This window comes from Argopecten irradians, chromosome 7 (assembly GCF_041381155.1).
Source record: "Argopecten irradians isolate NY chromosome 7, Ai_NY, whole genome shotgun sequence".
Classification (NCBI taxonomy): Eukaryota; Metazoa; Mollusca; class Bivalvia; order Pectinida; family Pectinidae; genus Argopecten; species Argopecten irradians.
In genome coordinates this window covers 28,401,514-28,424,256 of record NC_091140.1, presented here as the reverse complement: position 1 = coordinate 28,424,256, position 22,743 = coordinate 28,401,514, and the positions used below count along the sequence as shown (strand labels likewise).

The 22,743-nt window shown below is 34.3% G+C and overlaps 1 protein-coding gene across 1 annotated transcript in view; it reads right to left on the bottom strand.

Moving 5' to 3' along the window:
- LOC138328049 (uncharacterized) overlaps positions 1-22,743 on the bottom strand; it is a 112,118-nt gene that overhangs the window by 60,559 nt on the left and 28,816 nt on the right. Inside the window, exon 3 of the mRNA XM_069274645.1 lies at positions 20,209-20,502. The gene's annotated coding sequence lies outside the window, so the exon portion shown is untranslated. The remainder of the gene's footprint in view (positions 1-20,208; positions 20,503-22,743) is intronic.

Below are 22,743 nucleotides of genomic sequence, written 5' to 3'. Positions count from 1 at the left end.
TTTTGAATAAGTATAATTAACAAGTCATGAATGGAAATTTCTACAGGGAAAGATGGACAAATTATGGCTGATTCATACAGTGAAATCAGTTATACACAGCATGAAAATTCAAACAGAAATTCAATACTCGATGAACTTTGACCTCAATGATGTTATGACCTATAACATGCCTCAATAAAATGACCATTGGTCTTGAAAAGCTTTTAATGGCATTTGTTCTTAACAATACTAAACTTTGTCCTAAAATCAATGTCTTTTGCAGTCTACATTATCTTCAATATCACTTCAGCAAGAGTTAGTCAGGGAGCCATTGCTCTATTAATATTACATTGACCTTTGCCCTTCAGATTAGTGACCTTCCCCTTCAGATGAGTGACCTTGCCCTTCAGATGAGTGACCTTGCCCACATTATAATGACCTCTACCAACCAAATAAGCAACCTTACCCACAACAAAATCAAGCCATTAAGCTCCTGAAAGCCTCCAAAATAACACTTGTGTAGGAATTCCTGAGGGCGTAATAAAAAGAATTTAAATGATGTGATAATCGACACCAGCAGTGGTGTAAAAAGATACTGATGGTGATAGCAGATGAAGAGGATACAAGATGGCTATCAGGCAGAGCTGTACTGATCACTCTCAGCCTCACCAACCACCTTCATCACTCCTCTTTTGAACTAGAATTAGCTGCTACTACAGGCAATGGAGATTCAAGTGATACACCTTTAACCTTCCTTATCCTGGTTGTTACAGGACAACAGATAATCTTATACTGTATTTGATCAATAAGCACCCCTGTCCCTATAAGCGCCCCTCCCCCTTTTTTAGGTTTCAATTTCACTTACTTCAAATTAAATACAGAGTGGAATATGGCAACTGTGGATTTCTTTATTGATTTCTTTTGTAAATTGATTTATAGCTTACTTTGTATAATCATTTTATGAAAGGCTAGTTCAAATTTGTTTCTTTGCAACACCCCCTTATTTGCTTCATTTTTTAAAGCACACTGGGCGCTTACTTGGTCGATTACAGTAGGTGTGGGTGTATAGTATATAGGATTACACAGTGTTACACTCAGGCCAAGTCAGTCATGTTCTGTATTTAATTGTAACACTACAAAGTATGATAAAATTACAGTTTTACCCTTTTCCCTAGTTCCAATTGCTTCATAAAAGATGTTCATTCTACTTATCTATGATCTGTTCCTAATCCATTCAATTTATGAAATATGGATTACTGATTTGAAGAAATATTTGAATGTGACATTTTAGGGTCAAGACAAAAAAGAGGCCTAATGATGATACATGTTTGATCTAATAATGGTTTATAATCTAGTTCTCTCTTATAATCATTGGTAAATTTATAATACACGTTTCAACTTTGACTTGCACTGAACATTGATTTTAGGTAATGCATGTTTACTGTAGATTTCATGCAACTCCATTCAATGCTACAATGTTAAGATATACATAATAGAAATTGAAAAGATTGTTTATGCAATTTCCCCCTACTAAATCAGTTATTCAGAAACAAACAAAACATCGGGTAATTTTTTTTTTTTTTTTAAGTTTATAAAATATTTACAATGATATCAAATTTCTTGAATACATATTAAAATGTTGGATAACATAATAACGGTTTATTAACCATGTAAATCTGACAAGGCTATCTTAAATTACACAATGCATGCTTGTATTACACAATAATGGCTAGTGTTTTTGTTATATCATAATACACATGCAATGCTACATTACTGACATATGTCCAAACATACAATGGCATTATGATGCATTTAATATTAATATAGCTTTGATCGCTATACAAAGGCAGTGTATCAAACAATGGGATGGTTATCCAATTTTCTTTACAAAAGTACATGTATGCTTATCACTGTCAAAATGCATGGATAAACAAAGCTTTAATATTCTAGAATTTTGGGATTAAAATTGGAAGCATTGATATCTGATCTTTATGATAATAAACTCCAGGTTCCTTTCAAGCAAATATGATGGTCATCTAATACAAAGTACATAATACAAGGCAAACATGTGAAATCACAAAACTGAAGTCAAACAATTGCCTTTCAGAGTAAAACAGAATCTAGCGGAGATCCTTCTGAATTTTTAATGATTAGTAATAAAAAAAATTTGCAGCATATTACTGAATTTAATGAGATTGTATCTCCTGATGATATGACCAAGGACATAGGATTGTTCCGACCAAGATCTATAAACTGTCATAATGCTGTGGCACGCAAAATCAACGAGCAGAAAATCCATGGCAATTAGTCGGGTAATATTGACCATAAAATGTCATAAAACAGCTGTCACATGAATGTCTGTCTTCCATCATTGATATTGCCCTCAAAACAAACGACACCGGGGAGGGGCATGATTGGAGGGTAATCTAATGTGGAACTGATAGACTAGACCAATCAGTGTACTGATCAGTCACAGTTCCCTAGGGGGTCAGACAGGGGAGGGGTAGGCCTGAGGACACAGGGTGACCTTACATGAACCCCGGGTGATGGAGAAAGGCATTCATTAGAGCAGACAAAAGGATTATGGTGCACAGCTAGAACATAGAGTACATAGGATAGATCGAGGGCTGGGATAGTGAAGGTTGAGACGTGAACAGAGGATCCAGGGATAAGTTGATGGGAAGCTAAATAAAGTATAATTACAGATTATAAATTAGATTAGTTTTTGTAATCAAGAAAAGTTCAAATAGGGGGAGACAACTGACATGAGATACATATTTGGTTAATTGGATTTCAGACCAAGATGAAATAAAAATAAAGAATCTAAGAAACAGACAAAATGTTGGTATCTATCAAGTATTTAGCAACGACCTTTAGCACAACGATAAAACATGAGAAAAAATTATGACACAAATCTATAATATCTAATATACTATATATGATGTAAAACATGAAACTTTTAGAGAAACTCCCTGATCAATTCCTTCGTCAATTACATATGTAAATAGTGTATGGTGTCAGTATTTTTCCTATAAACAGGACAAAATCCATATTTACAGAAATAGATACATAAATATATTATCAATTTGATTGAATATACAACAATAAGAGGCAACAGATGGTCATATACATTTTCATAACTAGTAGAGATATACAATGTTGTCATTTTATTCGTGTCATCATTCTCGTTTATTTGATCTACTTTAAATAAATACACAGCTTTAATACGAAACACTGAATCAGATTGGTTTGGTTCAATTCATAAGGGCCAGGGTCATTTAAGGACATTGTAACCAGGTTTATAGTTGGAGCAATTTTTAGCCAGAGTACCTGGAGAGAAACCACCAACCATTACTTGCCCCACATGGGATTCAAACTCGTGACCTAGGGGTGGGGGCTTGTCGTAATATGTCGCGACATCTTAACCACTTGGCCACAGTAGCCTTAGGATACAGTATAGTCATGAAAGCGTTTAGAAATCTACCACCCAAGATGACACATGGTGAGGTGGTATTGAAATAGCTTGTTGTATTTATAACATCAGTACTGTTCTGCAGTAATTAATATTTTAAATTATTTTTTTTTCCATTTTTAATTTTAACAGCAATATATTTTTTTTTAATTAAAGCACACACAGGTCAAAAACAGCTGTAGGTATGCACAGGTGCATTATCACATTTCATTCTTATACGTATGAAAGACCGCAGTGTTGCTTCCTTTTTTCAGAAATATAACTTAATATGCACAAAATATTTAAAATATACAGCACATGATCGTATAAGTATCACCTTTCTGCAGTAATGTATGCCTACACATTTCCATTACAACAAACAGAAGTTGAAATGTAACCTTACCTGTAAATGGCCAGTGTTACCTGTACACCATCAATGTGAGAAGACAGCATACCTGTTGATTATCATTGTCACCTGCTACAGATATACACCTATATACCATGGTCTGTTAAATAAATACATCTACTTGTCTATGTGCAAAAAAAACATTAAAAATATGGGAGGAGATATCTGAAGGTATATAAAACAACAGTCTTAACTTAACCATGAAAAATCCAAAGTTATAGTGAAATTCTGACCTACATTTTAAAAACATATAGCCTCTGGATGATGACCTTTGCATAATAATATGCAAGCTCGTTCTTTTTATGACTCGCATTCTGCATAACGCTTTTAACTACATAGATGCAGTATATCCTGAGCTTAAAACATATAAATGCAATTAAGAAAACATAATTATGCCAAAGTGTAATTAGTGTCAGTACGCCATGCCATGTCAAGGGAGCAAGTAAAAACACTTAATTGCTAATGTATGCATGTCCAAACAGGAAGCACCACACGGAAGTGAAACCACCTCTATATTAGGAGCATGGAGATTAAATACATTTTTTTTCTTTATATGCCATTGTTGATTGGTTGGTTGGTTAGGCATTATGCCCAAGCTATCAACAGCTAAACTGGTCATGATCATTTAAGGACGGCCTCCCATGAATGCCATGCGTGTGAATGTCGGTGTTTTGGCAGGCTGTGGTATATCCATGTTGTATATCGCATCTTTGTAATAGTGAAATTCTTGTCCTTTTTATAGTGCTATCTCACTGAAACACACCAGAGTTCACTGACACCAAATAGCACACCTCAATCTGTCACATTATACTGACAAAATGTACAAACTGAAATTAAATGTTTATTAAAGATGCTCCACCGCTGACAAATGGCAATTTTTCCCTATCAAAAACAGGAGCAGAGGAATTAGTATTTTCTTCAGTTACAAAAGTTACTTACTTTACACCATTACCACCATTGAAAAGTGTGAGCTCCAATTTTTACAAAAGAGACAAAAATATTAAGAATTTAATTAATTGCATCCCAAAAAAATTCCGTAGCACTATGTCCTATGTGGAATGAAGTATTGATTGCTCATGCACCCAAAAGCAAAATAAATTATTTTACATTATTTTTTGTGTTAATTAGACATATACACACACGATTAAACACTAATTGTTGTTAAAATGATGAGTATCGTTTATGCTCTGTCGGCGGTGGAGCATCTTTAAACTAACCTTTGACTTCATAATACCTTGAACAGAGATCTGATTTAACCAAGACCAGCTGATTCAAGTACATCTCAATGAAGTCATTCATATAACATCAGGCTTACAGGCAATCAATCCGTTTTGTATGATTGGTCAAAATATAAGTCATAAAACTTACATAACATTACACTCCACACCCAAGGAATATGATTGATACACCTAAAATGTATAACCTTAGGTAAGCTGATCTATCAAATATATATCTAACAAGTGTATCAAGGTGCCAAGTATAAACCCTTACACACCCCAACATTTCCATCACTCAAAGTTCTTGGGCCTCAAATATATCAACTTTTTGGTCACCCCTGAAAATTCATAGTGAGCTATTCCAGCCTCTGAAATAGATGAGTCCAAATGTGTCTCCAGGGGTGAATAAACTTTACAGTCATATTATATTACATTTTTAGACGAACTTCTCAAATTGCAGTTAATTGATGTCCTTGATATGTAAGATAACAATCAATATGATGACATTAGATATTGGATTTCGGAGCGTTTCTTTGAAATGGAGCAGGTATTGTAACAACTGTTGTCAACATGTGTATCAAACTGCCAGATCAAATTTAAAACGCCAGGAAATTTATCTTGCAATTGTGAAAGCTTTTCATAAATCCAATTTTTCATTCTGAAACTGTAACACTATCAGACCAGGAAGATTCCCATTTCAAACAAACACACGTGCATTGCTGCAATTGTGCAAAAACAAATCTTTTGTTCTTGGTGGTAACATACCAAATCACAAATAACTAGTTTTGGATAATAGAAGAGTTTTTCACTTTTACCTTATATGAAAAAGAAATCTTTTTAGCTATAGACTGACAAAAGTCTCCAACTTTTTTTAGAGGTAAATACCGTATTTGCTGTAATAAGCACCCAAGGCAATTATAAAATTGTAACAAAGGGGGCGCTTATTAGTGAACCAAATTGTAAATTGTGGACGAAGAAAAATCTGCAAAAGCATTAATCTGTTACAGTAAATATGCATATGCCTTTTAATCTATGAGACACATTATGCATGTCACAATTTAATTCACATGTAAAAGACTCGTAATTCATGCAATATTGAATACAATGCTGATGTTTGAAACATCACATGTTGTAAAACATACATCATTAAAGCCATGGGATGGGGGTGTTTATCAACTTCAACTCCTTCTCCAGAAAAGGGGAGGGGCGCTTATAGGGTGGGGTGCTAATTACAGAGAATACAGTAATGAACAGAATGAACAGTAGAAAGTGCCAATTTTGAGTTTGTCAGTTGGAACCTTAATTAACCTCTGTACCATTACAGAGGTCTAGAGCTGTCATAACCTGGGTCATTAACCGCCAAAGTAATATGACTTGACAATAAATGAAGACTCAGCTAAGTAAGTAGGCAAGATAATGGTTCAACTGAGCACCAGAGAATACAACTAAACTTACATATATTGGCACAAAACTATTGGGTACTATAGCTACCACATTAAGTCTGAGAATACAATTGTTTTGGCAGTCATAGGATACAATGATGAAAGGTTGTTGATATGAAACATTCCAACGACTTGCAGAAAATTTAAATTGGTAGACTTTACCTTGAAGGCGTCGTCACCCTAAACATTCGTTCAGCTATCTCTTTCTGGCTTGGTACATCCTATCAGCTATTCACATCCACAGATGGAGAAATGAGCGATCAGAATCCAGTTGTAAGAACATTGTACAATGACTTCAACCGACACAATTTTGTCTTTGATGCTTAAGGAGGCGAATCCTGTTTATATTAGTCAAACTAATGGACCAACAGTGAACAAAACTCCCAGAGAATGATAAAACAGATGAAAGAAAAAAGTTCAACATTTCAAAACCAACACAGCTCTCTATGAGGCCCTGCAACAATTTACATGCGTGTGTTAAAAACAAATTCTGGATTTTTTGTTGGTATAATTAAAATGTTAGATGGTGTAATTACTTGCATCGGCCACAGTTGCAGTGGAGGGAGGCTGGGAATCCTGCAATTCTGTGGGTGGTAGAATGTGTTGAGAAGCTGATAAATTGTTGCTTTGGTGCAAAAAAGATTTTTTCTTAATGGGTAGTGAAATTGCTCTGTAATACGTCTGAGCTGTGTGAGCATTACTTAATCCCTCAGAGATAATTACAGAGATTTAAGCTCTATCAAAACCAAATACAAGCAGGCAGCTTAACAGTTCTGTTGTCCCCTCAAATCCCTCAACATCTTACATAATATACTTTAAACTTGAAATGTTTTTAGGAAATTACAATGGATTTTTTTTCCCATTCCAATTTCGAAATATGGGCAAGATTTAGAGGCAATTTCATTTGATTTATATAGTCCCCTATGGCACGCAGACTCAGGAATACAGTAGGATGCACTTTGAAAGTACAGCATGTGGTATAAACTTCAATATTCATTTAGTGGTTTTTATTTCAACTTGGTTTAAACAACAGCTGTATGCATCTACAACTGTCTCTGTTTAAAAGTGGTCACGAACTCCAGGGATGTTACATTTAGATTAATAAATATTAAACAGTATATATTCCAAAATCTGAAGGATTGATATGTTTGGTTTTAATCATATAATAGCCAGAGTCATTTAAGGAAGAAGGTCTGAGTACCCTGAGTAAAACCACCAGCCTGCAGTCAGTACCTGGCAACTTCTTGATTTGGGATTCAAACTCAAGACCCAAAGTGGAGGGCTTGTGGTAATATTGGGACATCTGAACCACTTGGCAACCACGGCCCCATAGTCAGAAACAGGATATAGATTTATCTATAACTGTGTGTAAGAGTTCCCACAGGTATATTATGCTACAGACTTAACTTTATATTAAAAAAATTTTGTACACAACAGCGAAAGATGCAAAAGATACTATTTTTTAATCAAAAGATAATTTTGTCTCCATTTGTTATCGTCTGATCATGTAATATATCCCATAATAATACTGAGAGAAACAGTGATTCAGTGTACCTACATATATATATGTAATACTGAACAGAAGAGACTGGTTTGCTAGCCCAGCTCCATTCAGGAGTTAGTAAACTTCTCCTAGCTAGGTAATCCATCATCCATCTGTCAGCTTAAAGAAGCTAATTACATGTGATGGTTTTTCTGAATAAACATTGCACTTCAGGCTTTTAGGGAACACTTGGGTCATTTTTAATGTGATGTTCTGTGGAGATATAATAGTGTTTTACCTTATCAGTTTGTACAGTATAAAGTAAAGCTACTCTGTATCATTATAGGGTATATGTGTTCTGAAGGATTATAAGAGTTTAACTTATGTGTAGTACAAATATAATATTACAATTTTGTGCTGAAACATTTCAGATGGTTATATATTAGCTCAGATTTACTTCAGCACCAAACTGTATGGATCAGAATTTTTGAATGGTGTCACTGGATAGACTTAATTGTAATTTGGGAATCATACTATTATTGTCTTGGTGTATGTCTAAAGCACTATATCTATGCCATTCATATTATTTTGCATATCAATCATTAAGGAGACATTTTCTCTAAGTGGTTTTCAGAATGCGCATGGCATTTTTATTCTCATATCTTGAGTAAGAACATTCCTGCAACCGTAAAGACAGTCTATACACTAACTACTATGCTTTTCTGTCCTTAAACTTTATAGGGCTGTAATATCAACATCACAATGAGACCTCATGTGATAGCATCATATGTCTACAGCAATAGCTTGTAGAAATTCTTCATATACCAGTATTTAAAACCATAATTACCAGCCAGTTAACAGGCCAGCTAAAGCACACATCACAATCATATTCAGAACCAGACAAGAACACTAACCACTATATGCCATTCAATTCTATTTATCTAACAGTACATTTACAGTATTTAAGAAAGCAATGCTGCTGCTCACACATATTACATAAACACCTGCTGCACTAGTATGAATCCAATAGCCAATCTTGACTGTATCTTGTAGCCTTTTCCTGGAACAGAACATTTAAGCCGCTTCCATTGTCTGATAAAGGTCACACTTAGGAATCTTTTTACAGGAAATTGTCCATTTGAAGCTTAGATTGTGTCTGCAAGTAACTGTTATTAATTTAGCAGTCTTGACTTTTGCTTCATCTCTTCCACTTTAGCAAACAGCAGATGTAATTACAGCCGTCTGCTGTGACAATTACAGAGGTAATTCTGAATTCAATGATTGTACCAGTAGGTACTGTACTACAGTACATACAGTCACCACACTCCGACAGGAGGACCCCAGCCTTCCATCTCAATTAATGCAAACCAGTATGGATGACTTTTTAATTACCTTCAATGACTGGCAGATTTTTCCATTATTTGGACAAGGAGTAAAGTCTGAAAGGAATCAATGGAATCGTAGAGTTCACCAGTAAGACAGAAACTGACAAATCATAGAAGATGTTGGACATCAATGACAATTGTTACCAAGGTCCAATAGCAATTCTATATAACAAAGAATTTAGGCTTATGATAATGGAAATAGTTTATTCAAGAATGAATCTTTTACTTCCAAAATATCAATCTTGATTTATTAACTCAACAATTACAGATCTATGAACCAAGAAAATTAAAATGATAACCTGATTGACTTCAACTGCATGGCCATACATTGTGAAAACTCAAATCTCGCAATTGTGTCCCTTATCAATCCCTTGCAGTAATCTCAGTTGCATTGTACTGCAGTGCAAGCAAAGCCTATAGGAAAGAGATTTTACAAACTAATTTGCAAATGTCCCCATTTGTCAGAATCAGATAAAGGGAAACTTCAATTATATTTTTTTTCCTGAGCCTGAAGCTATTTTGTATCACGTGTTTGTATTATTGACCTAACAATTCATCTTCAAATGGCAGAAATAAAGTACAAGACACCAGAGCCAAAGAAGCGATGGGAATTCAAACCTGTCATGTTACTATGGTAACAAACAAATTACCCAATATCTACTTCAATTGCTAAGACAGAGCCATGAAACGCAACCTTCATGTAAAGTCCCTGTAGTAATCTATTTTACAAGGAGAACTTTAAGGGCTATATACCTACATCCTTGTCCCAGTGGAAACTGAAATCTCCCAACATCGAGTTTATCTAATTGGCTAGTGTCAATGCTGTCTAATAGGATTATATAGGTCCCAGTGCAAGACAGTCTGTGACACAAAATAGGTCAGAGAATGTACGAGGTCCCAATTCCAACATTACAGTTTTCACAAATATTGTTTTTCACAAAACTGAAAAATATAAATGACAGGCTTGTCAACCTAATGCAAAACATCAAGGGGCATGTTAAAGCCTTGAGTTTGGATTTTATTTTTGTTTTAGAAATCCTATTTACAGTCAGGGTCATGCAAGGTTTAGAAGGTGACAGAAAGCCGTAATACACAGAGAAAAAACACCAACCTATAGTTTAAATGACTGGCAACTGCTATATGTGACATATGTTAAGTTTCAAACTCGCAACCTAGAGGTAACGTGTTGAAACATACCACTTACTTTTCCAAATTGGTGTGCTAATTTGAATATATTCATTTATATCTACAGCAGTGTATGTATATGAAACCACTTAGCAAATCTGAAGAAATTCGCCCTTACTGAAAGTGCATCTGTTTATTATTTCAGCTAAAAGCTATTAAAACTTAATAACACTGACCTACATTTACTGTTATCTTGTGTCTCTGGCAACACTTATATTACCATTTCAAATTTAGTCTTATGAATGAAAACTTTATTTTTAGCCTCAACATTTCAATACCATGTATGACCTAGATTTTACAGATATCGCTGATACTGTGCAATTAAAATTTTGTGAATGGCAGCGCAACCTGAAGCCTACAGCGCATACATATAATAAAAAGAAACTTAACTAAATAAGTTGAAATGTAAAGAAAATGAATGAAATAGAGGATTTAAAATCATGTTATAAACTTCTGATCATTACACAATTTTCTGTTCATTTTTCTTGATGTGCCTGAATTGAAACCTTAAATATCTTTGCTTCCTTTCATCTTGACATTAATTCCACAAAAAACAGCCTGAAAGTGTAGAAATGTCGTCGATACGAGACTCAATGAATCTGATCGTGCATGAAATTGTGTATCCTGTCTAGGCTATACAAAGCACAACTAAATCAATTTTATATCAATTCCCATATCCACCCAGTTCGCCAGTATTTTAAGCCTTCATTTAAAGCACAAATAACAATATACAGACACAAAATCCACTGACAGGAAGTGAAGTTCAACAATATGGGAAAATAATCAAGTAATTTCATTCTTTTCAAATGCTTCCCAAGACTTGCTACATTGGGCTTTTGACTGAAAGATCACTGTAGATACTTCAAAATATACTTACTGTTTGACTCTGATATCGTTCACTGTCTATGACATGTTTAAAACTCTCACGGACACTTATGAGCAAAAATCATTTTATTTCGGGAGTGACTACCATAGCAATACTTTGCAGCACATTAAGTAGTCCCGAGTAAATAGTGCTCTCATTGCTGCGAGTATTAGAATTTGCTTGCAGAAAAAGTGTACCTGTGTATATATCAATGTCCGAGTTCATTTGTCATGAATTATTTTTAATATAAAAAAATGCAATCATTTGGTAATGGAATTTTCTTGTTCTATATGTGTCTAAAACTTTGGCAACATTATATATATAATCTTTGTCTACAAGAAAGTCTCCAGCCTTCAAACAGATTTGGCATCCTATATGAGAAACACTTAAGACTCCAAATTGTACAAGCAATTACATATCTGAAGAATTGCAACAAAATCAAGGATCTCTCAAAACTAATTTGTTGACATGAGGAGCTATCTTTTTCCAGATGATGGTTTAATCAATATCACTGCGATGAAAAACTTTTCCTCGCTGGATTTGTTTTTCAACATTTCGTGACAAATAATACCACCTTGATGTACACTTTCAAATTTTTGAAAGTTAATGACCAATAACATATATTTGATACACCAGGCACCATTATATCATTTAATCTAGATGAGATTCTCAGTTTATTCTAAAAAACACCTGCTCGCTTGCAGGCAAGCGTCTTAGAATATAAATAGATACTTTAAAGTTTGACATTTGACTATTCAGTAAATGTCAATTGATGTACTTTAATTGTAATTACTTAAATTGTAATTAGCACTGCACATCATTATAGGAGATTCAGGCATACCACAGGTTTCATAGCTATAGTGATATAACCATTTAATCCAAACTTAGAAGAACCAGAAAAGTGACAAAGCTATATTCATTTGTTTCTTTGAAATGGCTAGTGTATGTAAAATTATGTCAGCCTACATGTTGAACCTTACAAGTACTCTTTATTATCAAATTAACCCCTACAAATGGCATCATCATTGGTAACTGAGAATAATCATATTGAGTGGAAATGTGCCAAAAAAAAAAGAGTACAGGAAATTACATTGTGTCATGATAGACATGTTTTTACAAATTTATAACGACACTTTTATAACAAAAATCCAGCTATATTATAAGATGTTCTCTTTTTATTCAAATCTGTTTCAATAGCCTTAACTCACCAATCCCTGACAGTCCTATTACCTTAAATGTACCAAAACCAGCAGATATTGAATATATATGTACTGTACAGATCATGGCAGTCCATGACAGCTAACACTTTCTCTGCATAATTCCGTCTTGCATATTACAGAGTTACCTCTCTTGCACATAGGTATCCATTATGACGTCATTTATGATCTTTTGAGCGAAATTTGGTATCCATTACGATGTCATTATCTTTTGAGTGAAATTCACATTGTTTTCTCGGGAAAATATGACGTTACCTTCCCTTAACACATGATGTCACAATAAATACCTAACTGCAAGGGCCGGTAACTCTGTAATATATAAATACAAAATATTGAAAAAGGCATTGAAATGAAATAACATGCAAAAACTAGTCTTAAAGATAAAGAGTGCAATAATTACAATATATAGATATGCATTACACAAACATTTGTTCTTGATCGCTTGAGGACAGAACCCATATTTTGTACATAACATGAGTTATAATCTTAAAGAGAATTCTTGGACAAAGCTAACAAAATGTCAAAACTGATAGATTTTCATGGGTTGAAAGATTAATTCAGTCTGAGAGAAGTAAAAGATGTATATGACCATGGAGTAAGTCCTCACCATTTCTCCATGGCCCGAGGTATATTAATGCTCGGCTGGCACCGAAAACTAACTGCACCAACACATAATTACTGGAAACTTCAGACAACTGTTAAAAGCATCCAAAGAAATGTTTCTGGCAGTCTAGAGACGTCACTTCACTTTTTTACACTTAACGGCAGAAAAATATTACCAGTATGATACTACAGCTCCAGATTCCACAAACACACTCAAAAATGTAATTCTTCTTCCCTTAGCCAGCTCCTTCAGCATAACCACCGTAATTTTCTACGTCTAATTTCATGTCATTTACTTTTTTTTTTGTAATATATGATATAAGGAAGGGGAATGGTTGCTATCACAAAAGTTGTTATAACATAATTACAATACAGATAGCGGGCAATATCCAAACCAAAACATAATTTTTATCTGGTATTCTGCGATGTATTTCATTACTCTTAAAGCTCACCATCCAATAAATTCAATTATGTTTGTTTTTTCATAATCAGGGAAAAAACAATAATACTTTTACAAGTGCTTTATCAGCTACAGTCTGGGAGATACATTATAACACATGTGGTTGGTGAAACAAGTGTTTCTTTTACCAGATCCAATATCTGAATAACAGTTCTTAAACATTTTCATAAATTACACCTTGAAGCGCGCTTAAGGTTTTTTTTTGTATTTTTTTTTTTTAATTTTTCTGTGAAAATGCTATCATCACCGATATGCCTTTCAAAATTTTTATACCTTTTTTTTTTAAAAACCTCACACTTTGCTTTTTGAAAATTCATGAATTATCACAAAGGCTCTGCATCAGGATTCTATCCCCCAACCTAGCCAAGACAATACCTGAGTGCGTGAATATAATTGTAGATTCTAGTGAGTGTGATGACTGGTTCATGTATCCCCTTTATCAGTTGAACAAGACTGGTGGGTGTCATTAAAGAAGTACTTTTCAGTATATGAAAGCACTGCTATCACATGCAGTTGTTACCTATTTTACTATAGTTGTGTAAAAGTGTTTCTACAGCATTCCACCTCTGGCTTTGAGTTGGAAATCCAGTCCATTGATCCCGAACAGATATATACCACGTATTCTCTGAAGATCAACTGGTTTTTCTTTAAGAAACTCTGGATTTCCTCAACAAATTCTAAACCTGAGAAATCCTTAAATGACCCTGGCTATTTATAAAACAACCAAACTCCAATTATAGTACTGACTCTTACCCTTAACTAGAATAAATAAGCCTGCTACATAATCAGATCTAACTCTGTTCAGTATCTGTTGTATTCTGATGTACTTTCCCTCCCAGAACACCTATACCATCTGTTCCTATGTGTATATCAAAGCTTTGATCTTATTTATATACCCAGCCATAATAAACAATTACACATCCCTTGTCTGTGGCCAATCACACAATTAACACTATCAGCTTGGCAATTACTTCACTCTTTGTCTTCATTACCTACCCTTATAGACAATAATCAGGATATAACAACATTACATGGATCTCCATTTCATACCTACATGCACAATTTATGAAAACATCTCATCATATATTTCATTTTTGGACACAAGCTTAAAATTGCAACATATATCACCTTCATTACGGTAATATATATTTAGATTCAAGTTTAAGGTTTATCTATTGAATTCTTTGGTTTGCTTCATTTGATATTGTGTCATTCAAGGCTGATTCCCCTGTAAACAATGTACTGTATATGGTGAGTCCATGACTATTTTTAGGAGGCTGTGGTATGTTGGTGTTGTGTCTCCTTGTGATAGAACTTCTGTATCTCTGGCTCCATTTCGTAAGTGAGGTAGGTCATATATATTACACAGAAAAACCAATTGTTTCATAGACCCTTTGTGCTGAACATTACACTGAAAGACAGCTCTAGACAACTAAACAAGCCAATTATTTCAAAGTAAAAAACAAAATCCTCTTTCATTGATATGTGGTGAAAGATACCATATTCATAAATATTCAGGGACATCAATGCGTATATAAATGAGACTTTGTCATAAAAATTCATCAAGGAATCAATCAAATCTTTGGTAATTCAGGTCAATACACATTTATTGTGCTTTTTATCAATCTACATATACAATAAACTGACCTCCATCATGATCATAACGGTCAGTGAATCGGTCAATGAATTGCTTCCCATATCTATGATGACCAGAAGTCAGTCACTGTCAAAATCGTCTCACCATAGAGGACATAAAATGGACAATGGTGATGTATGGGTCTGGGTTGAAATTGGCTGACCACAAAAGACTGACCATCTGATAAATAAATAGTACTGAACAATAACTTGACCAGCAGGTATATAATTGTGACGGACAGGTGAGAGGCAGAACATTACTAGGGTGTGAACATGGAGACTACTTCACACCCCATTCAATTCAGGTTTATTGGCAATTGTAGCTTTAATCACCTACAAATGTTCACTAGATGACCTCTGTGTGGTCAGTCTAGCCGTCAGTCTAACATTGGGGTCAGTTTATATAAATGTACTTGTGAATGATGATCATGTCCAAGATCATCTGGACCAGAAATGTTATTGCCATACTTTTATTACAACAAATTCACCAGTCTAAAGGCACTATATAATTCAGTGATCAAGCTTTAAGATGACAGTGCTTTCACACTTTAGTTAAATACAACACTTCTCCACTTGTGTTAATGAGGTTATTAGTAAGAACTGATAACTTACCACATATTACTTCACTCTAGCTAGATTATACACACAGTGTAGCATCCATCTACTTTGCTCAAAACGCTTTCCAACATACACATCATTACTGCATAAGACACATTATGACACTTTTTTTAATTTCACAGATTTTCTTATGGCTGCATGTTCCAGATATTCCAAAATGTCCATAGTAGGAGGTCCTTTATAAACTTCAGTAAATCTGTGGTCTAGAAGGTATACTTCTGAAAACAGTAGTTTATAAAGCTGGAAGCACAATGAGTGCTAAATGGTGAAAAAACAGCATAGTACTGACTATATATAAAGGCACTGATTTGATATGCTGGTTGATCCCAAAAGACAACGTCAACACTTTTTTTGGTCCATAGTCCACAAAATCCAAACACTGCCAAGACTTGAGCAGTACATAGCACTGCTAGTTTATTGTAACTTTTGGCAATGATGAACAAGACCTTGTACAGAAGACAACACTAACTGTTAGCTAAAAGTTCACAATACACACACATCTCCAGGTTCTACATTAAGTCCATAATTTACATTTCCAGATTCTGTTCTGTCCCAACTCAAAGGAGCACACAAAACAAAACATACCAGTTGATTCTGACATTCTAATTGGATAGGTCGGGCCAAATCAGGTCATCACAGCCAGGTCAAAAGTCTGGGTTGACCTCCCAACATTTCTGATTCCTAACAGACTGATTTTAATTCCTCTTTCATCCAGTGTACAGTTACCTCTACTTCAGGTTAAATATAGATAGGAAGACAAAAAAGAGACCAGAGAGGGAAAAGTCAACAATTAAAAGTCCATTCATCTATGTGTATTAGCTATAGGGACACTTATATTTAGTGGTTATCTTTTGGAAATTAAATTCCAACAGTCATGCTATAGTTAGACAAGTAATGAATGGTGATATATCTTCATAGACATCCAGATTAACCTTTACTTCATTATTTCCGAGAGAAAACAATTATACCATATAAAAATAAGGCAATTTCTTTTATAAATCATGTCATTTAGTAGTAGACAAGATGTTAAGATATCCCATATTTATATATTACAACAAGCTCTTTACCTCATGGGTCTCAAGTTCAGGTCTCATATGTTGGGCAGTTGCCAGGTATTGACTGGTTGGTGTTTTTTCTCCGAGTATTCTGGCTTTTCTCCTCCAACAAACCTGTCACAGTCTTAAATGATCCTGTTTGTTGTAGGATGTTAAACTACTTTTAGCTCTAATGGTACCTTGTATTAGCTGATCATGAGTACCTCTGCATAACAACCACCTGTTTAAGAGGACGTTATAATTTATATCCTTAATGGATAATTCTTACACAATGTGTCCTGTGTATAAAGAACACTTGCAATAATGATCATTCTCTGTTGAGTGGTCGTTATAGACAGGTTTGACATTAAGATATCAAAAAATAAAGATTTTAATGATCAGATTTTTGATCATTTAACAAGTTTTACAGGTTATTTTTATTAATATAAACATATTTAGATAGCATTAACATACCGATAGTCTAGCTATAGCTCTGGCAGAGTGTAAGTGATCCATCAACTCCCAAACAAGTCAGAATTGCATGCTAAAGACACATCACCACTTAAATGATTTTCTTGTAAAAAGTCTTTGATTTCTACTTTGAGCTTTGACATCAATAAAATGTTTCACTTTTGTACGAGTAATCAAATTGGTGGCCATTATTTCCAACGGCAATAAAACACCACCAACCCAAGTGCTTCATAATAGCAGTGATGATGACGTTACCAGCAGCAGTCAGGAGAAAAAGGATAAATCTGTCTAAAAGGCAGAGGTGATCGAATACAGCTACGACAAAAAGGCTCGGTATTTCCTGTACCCTTGCAATAGGTAGTCAAACTGTCTCCACGCCAACTTCAGAAAAGGACATTATATAAGTGATGTTGTTGTATCATATACTTCTGAAATGGTAACGTTGACTATCAAAGACCTACAGACATGCTGCATATCTTGCATGTTTGATGACGGGGCAGAACACGCGCCTTGTCAATCAAATACGGCATGTCGTCCTCCAGTGAGAGACTATACTGCGTGTACTTTGCTCTTTAGAGTTGTTTGTTGAAAGGTTTGCTCCGTCAATAAAATGTCAGCATAATCAAACATACAAAATTGATTAAAACATTCAATTAGACAGAGCACAATCAATAGTTACTTGACCACTGGGAAATAGCGGAGGCTGACCTCTGGCAGAATACAGACCTAGAGTTCAGACATGTCATGAACAAACATGCAGTGGAGATCGACAAATTCTATATTACCCATGCATCCTTTTTGTTTGACCTCATTTTGAAAATAAACTGTATTCTAGGGAATTTGGTTAAATAAAAAAAAAATATTTACATCAGAAATGGGGTCCATTATTCCTCCCTAATTATATAGTAAGAACCCTTCAAAGCCCTGAAAGTGACAAATCAGGTTCGAAAAATAATTTTTTAGTGGTGGTTTTTTTTGGTGTTTTGTTTTTGTGTTTTAGATATTTCTATTTTCTAAAGTTTTCTAATTTCCACTTCAAGTTAACCAGACTTTGCTTCCACCATTGAATCTAGTTCAGTTTATTAAAGAAAGCTGCCAGGTAACACAATCTGCTAAGATTTCCGTCTCTAATGCACATAGAACATAGTCCAAATACATCCAGGTGTGTTGTTGTTAAAGAAGAATTCTACTCCCTATAACGATTCTCCAGTTGTTCCTTTATCTACGACCTGTACCCCAATTATCTTAATTACACTTCATCGTTATAATGTAGAAGATACTTAAACTAATTCAAGACAATCAAAAACATCTTCATCAGATGCTTCTTAAAGCTATCTTTTACTTTTATGATAAATAAGAAATTATGAAGAGTTTTAGTTACATATTGCACATGCAATATGTAACATGTACAACTGCTTCTATGTTACCTGTTGGTACTTATGCATTTAATGATTCCACAATTGTGATCAGATGTGAAAATTGATACTGTCTCACACAGTCTTACAGAAATAAATTGATGTACAAACTTCATTTATCCATTATGCAACATTTGAGAAATATAACTTTTGATTTTTATTAATGGAAAGAACTATGAATTCAGTACGGGCCTACTGTGTGACCTCAAAAAATATCACAAGAATAAAATTTGTGAACCAAAATGAGTCCCATTAATTAACACAAGTTTATACCTTGAAGACTCTAATACTGTTATTTTTAAATATTTTGTTGTAACCGACAAAACAAAAACCCACTATATGTATTCAAGTAAATTCACAGAACTTTGAGTGTTAATAAATATACATGTACATGTCATCCTGGTCCTGCTGACTCCAAATTAAAGTTAACGAGGTTTCGATTAAAGTAAACGAGGTTTGAATTTAGGTTATTGGGATACAAACTATACTGTACATGTAGTGATCAGAACATTTTAATCAAAATTTGTCTGAGAAAAATTACGTGTATCACATGGAAATCCCTCAATGAATACTATCTGGCAAAACCACAACGACCTGTAATAATGCAGGTTAAACCAAATGTTTCTGATCAACACCCCAACGCCAGCCAGAATTAAAGCCAACATGTTGCAGTGCTGGGTTTTTTCACATAGTAATACCTATAAATTGTCTTATCTAAAATAGAAGGCTAATGCATGTTGCATGCTACATGCAGAATGTTTCTTATAATGGTCTCCATTCACAACGCGAGGATCACTATCGGAGTAGACCCACACTGTTGTAACTACAACTGTAAAATATTCATGCAAACATAAACTTACGCGATATGCTCTATAGCTTTTTCACATGTATGCATACAGCAAATATTTTCAATCAATTAATATTCTGTGAGTTAATTACTTTTGTTATTAAATTACATATTTTTGAAAACAGGGTATTAATTGTTTAGAAATATGAGCAGAGTTCATCATTGAAATATAACTCAGATGTATTCATGAATATCTGCATTGTACATTGTCTGTCAACAAGAACAATTTGAAAAACCTCTTTTATATTTCTGAAGATACACACTGAGGTGGCTAAGTTGTAAAAAATATTACATAACAAGTATTTTGTAAGAACTTACACTATAAAACTAATTGCTTCGTTATATTCCATTAGTTTACGGTTTTCCCTCCAAAATGTTGATTACCAACAGACACGCCAATTTAATTTGCATCTCGTTGTGTATAACTTTTCCAAGTATGCATTTTAAGAATGAACATTCACACTTAGGTGAAAAACAAAGGCATGATGAACTTACCTGAAGAAAATGACCAGAAATAGAAAGTAGTGTTTGAAATCAAACTAAAATCCAAGTCACTTCCTGTGTAAAATTTGAAGTTAATCACTTTCAGCATCCGTATCCAAGGTTATTAGACGAGCTAGCTGCTCCACACGCCAATGTTTTTTTAAAAACTAACAAAACACAAATTTCTTGAGAAAGTAATTATTTCCCATCAACTACTCAGGTTTCATTTCGGCTGCTGACGATGAAGAAGAAAAGTGAACAGCAAGATCCTCGTGTCTCAATGGCATCCTGGTGCAGTTTTCGTTTCTGTAGGAGAAAAATACATAGCGAACAGTTAGTGAAACCCTGCATAGAAATCAATGGAGTTGATAGTCACTGTTCACTGCCGTCTCTTTACAAACAGAATTCTCTCCTGTGTTATGGTCGCTGCAGCAAGCAGAATGAGACAAACTAGAGAGCACTCAAAAATCTGGTCCTATACTCACTGTGCCAGAATAGCAAGCCTGAACACCACTCCAAGCTTGCTGACAAGGCAATGCTTTGAAGGCTACTTCAGAGATTTAACATGATTACGAGTTAAGGTTATCAATATCATAACTATGACAAGGAAATATTGACGAGATCTGACAAACGATTAAAAAGACACAAAACTTACAGCTCGTGTTGGGGCAAAAATATGGCGATTACTATCAAAATGTGAGTGTGAAGAATTGATGTTTAAAACAGACGAAACCTGTAAATAATCCGTTGGATTTTAATTACAATGCATGAACTTGTGTTTTTACCAGTGTTCAACTTGTCATAAAATTCTTGATTCATTACAGATGTAACAGTTCCCATGTGTTAACTCGTAACTCAAAACAGCGATCAGTTGAATAATCTAATGGATGAAAAATTGCGGGAGAAAGCATTGCAGGATATCAGAGACAACTTCAAATAATCCTTTGAAGGATTTTTGCCCATAAACAAAAATCAAGCACCATTATGTTTCTGACAGTAATGTACCATTTTCCAATTCCATGCAGATACTGTCAACTAACAATATGTCTATAGAATACTATGTCATGTTTATAGATTGTTCCGATGATTTCAGTAGATGTGTACAGTCGCAGTGATTACGACTCCCATGCAGTTCGGGAGGTTTGTGATAATACTGTGTACGACAATAATGGCTCAAGCCAGCTCATACATCAAAAGCTCTGCTCCATCAACTCAACTGCTATTGTTACATGCGATTTTATAGATCCTTTTGAATTCCAGATTTATTACTAGTTTGCCTAAAAAGTATATAAATATTGCAACTGCATTAGTAAAATTGCATAATTTTCACTGTCATTAAGTAGATAGTGAAAATAAAGTTTTTATCTTTTATTTTTTTTTTAATGTGAAAATCTAGCGTTGTCTAGGAAGTGATCAGATATTTCTGATCATGTTGTCTAAAACATGAGGCCCAATTGGCCTGTAGCATTAATCTGAATCTCTAACATACATTTGAAAATCAACGAATAACTTTCAAAAGATTTTATCCCTGTGACCTTGAATGAACATCAACACAAATGATACAAGATCTGATGAGATCTCTTAGTATCTCTTGGTTGTGTAAAAGTTCTTCACAGTCCCTGGTGGGAAGTGGGATGACTGGTTTATGTATCTCTGGCAGCATACTTCAGTGAGATAGCACTATAAAAAAGCAAGAGTTCCAATATTGTAAGGAGACACAAAACAAACATACTGCAACCTCCCAAAATACACACTTACATCACCAATATATCACATCACATGCATGGAAGGCCTTCTTTAAATGATCCTAGCAGTTAATAGGGCATTTAATCTAATAAACTAAGTAGCTAACTAACTTTATCATTGAAATGTAATTAACTTCAATCAAAATCTGACTTTATCACTTTCAATAAAGATCAATATCATTATGATACAATCGCCATTTACATATTAGAAGTGGTTAATTGAGTATCAATTACTCTATGGTGACATAGCATTTTTCAATTCCCGTCAAGGTTCTTATAAGATATTGATGTTTGCAATATGTGTATTATATAAGATACTATGCCTATAAGTAACTTTGCTAGTCCCCACAGATTTAATAAATAATCATTGATTCTGTTTAACAGCAGAAATCTTTGCCCAACACAAATGACAGGCTGATGTGATAAAGTTAAGGTTCTTATAGCAACTTTTAACTGTAGGTATACCATCCTAATGCTTGTGTAGTAATCCCTTTTAATATATCTTACAATTTGTCTCTCCATTTCGAGTCCACATGAACTGAAATGATGCTTCAGCTTCCTCTATATAATCGGATTACATCACAACAAACAGCCCTACAGAAGTTTATGGCAAAATCCAATGGATAATACTTAACAATATCGGCGATAAAAGCATTCTCTCAATGACTGAGGCTTTTAAAACAAAATTACCAGATACTGAAATAGCAAACAGCATTTCAGTAGCTTAATTTACTTATTGATCAAGTTTGACATCAAGGATAAAGACTTACTGGATTTACAATGAAACAAAATTGAATGTGTA